The sequence below is a fragment of the Scomber japonicus genome, chromosome 3 (assembly GCF_027409825.1).
Source record: "Scomber japonicus isolate fScoJap1 chromosome 3, fScoJap1.pri, whole genome shotgun sequence".
Lineage (NCBI taxonomy): Eukaryota > Metazoa > Chordata > Actinopteri > Scombriformes > Scombridae > Scomber > Scomber japonicus.
Window position 1 is genome coordinate 5,165,664 of NC_070580.1, and position 2,016 is coordinate 5,167,679.

A 2,016-nucleotide genomic window follows, 5' to 3' on the forward strand; every position below is an offset into this window, starting at 1 on the left:
AGACCATAACTCACAGGTTCAAGTTGCTCCACTGTCACGTCTCCTCAGTTATCCATGGGGCAGCTGCTTCTCTCCCTCTCACTCACTCACTTACTCACTCACTCACTCACTCATGCGATGGAGAGTGAAAACTTGCTGCTGCATTGGCTGCATTGGCTGGGAAACGAACCCGGGCCTCCCGCGTGGCAGGCGAGAATTCTACCACTGATGGTTGCTTGACAACCTGACCAATTGTGGACTGACACGGCGTCAGGATGAACTTGACTTGTTTGCAGCAAGTGCAATTTTGCCAAGACCAGAAGTACTGGATCAAAAAATGCAATTGGCCTGGTTGACTTAAGTCAGGATGGCCGAGCGGTCTAAGGCGCTGCGTTCAGGTCGCAGTCTCCCCTGGAGGCGTGGGTTCGAATCCCACTTCTGACAAAAGAATTTTAGCTTGACTTTGGACCTTGTAATGCAAACTGCACATGCATTGGTAGGCCAAGAATTTGCCCTTAGTTGGTGAGTGGCTCTCTGGCGTGTCACAGTGCACGTTTAGCAGAGCAGGAATAAGTGTATCACTCACAGCTCAGTGGCCAGTCTATATTTAAAAAGTGTCCTCCGTCGTTCCCTGACTTCAGCCTCTTAGACAAGGGCTTCCCCCAAGCATGTGAATTACCTCACTAAATCTACGGTACAAATACATACTTTGAGTGAACTGTGTGAACTCATTTTGCCGTTAGTGTCCGAGCAAGGCCAGCAACCGTATAATGCAAACTGCACATGTATTGATAGGCCAAGAATTTGCCCTTAGTTGGTGAGTGACTGTCATGTCACACAGTACAAGTTTAGCAGAGTAAGGGGAAGTGTATCACGACGCACATCAGCTGGCACAGTTTATTAACTTCATGTGCTTAATCTCTCACATGTGAATCTCTTTCTATTGGTAGTACATCTGATTAAATATTAAAAAGCCATATGTATATGGATGCTTGATGTTTCTGCCATCCACCGTGCGACTGATACAGCAAACTGGCATGAGCCCATCTTTTTGATCAATCCCTATCACTCCTGCCTGTTAACAGCCCCACGCATTGATTTTGTCACTTCACTCCATGGCACTGCTGTTTTGGCCCACCCAGTGTTTAGCATCAGCTCCACTCATCTGACATGAACCCCTCTCTCTCTCTCTCTCTCTCTCTCTTTTCCCTCTCTCTCTCTGAATACATCTTTTCAATCTGAAAGTAACATCAAAGCCGGTAGTTCTGCCTTTGATACGTTAGATGAGTTTCGACAGAGCAGGAAGTTTGTGTTTTGATCTGTGTGTCATCTGCGTGTCCTTGCGCCCGTCTGAGTCGTATTTATTCTGAGGCTCTCGGAGAGGAGAGGTTGCCATGGAAAGGAGACTTCCTGTGTGGGAGTCTCGGGGTGGCGAGGCTGTTGCTGCTGCTAAGCCCTCAGTCAAAGCTGTACTTTATGATGGAGCAACATCACAGTGACGGAGGTGAGATGAGCTTTGATTTGAAGCTCTCGGGAGCAGGATGTGTGGGAGGGTGGTGTTTCTCACCTCTCCACTATAAGCTGTAGCTGTTCAGTCTGCCACACTTTCCTGCTTCTCTCTTTGACTAAAGTACAAGTTTAGGGATTAACCCTCCCTGACGGATCACAGAGTGGAGCTTTATTGCCAGGGATGGATTAACCCTTAAGGCTGCACAGGGCCAGAAATAAGTTCTAGGTGCCAATTAACCCCACAACACACAACAATATCCCTACACTGCAACACTACCTGCCCCATTTTTCCTGTGTGTCAGTTTAGTTTGTGATAATTTAACAAAATATACAGTAGCAATAAAAAGTTTGGCTATATTCTCACATTTAATGGATAGCGAAGGTGTATCCAAACTTTTGACTGGTACTATAATTAGGTTTAATAAGAGTAGTATTGCACTCCTATTACATCATCTGACTCATGATGGACAGTTTTTGAAAAATAGGATCAAAATCTGCGCAGCAGAAGCAAAGAAATAATCAGGGTCA

General features: G+C 46.0%; 1 non-coding gene across 1 annotated transcript; it reads left to right on the forward strand.

Moving 5' to 3' along the window:
- Nucleotides 1–340: 340 nt before the first annotated feature.
- On the forward strand, nucleotides 341–423 carry trnal-cag (transfer RNA leucine (anticodon CAG)). Its single transcript has one exon. It is a non-coding gene; the product is annotated as a tRNA-Leu (tRNA).
- The last annotated feature ends 1,593 nt before the right edge of the window (nucleotides 424–2,016 follow it).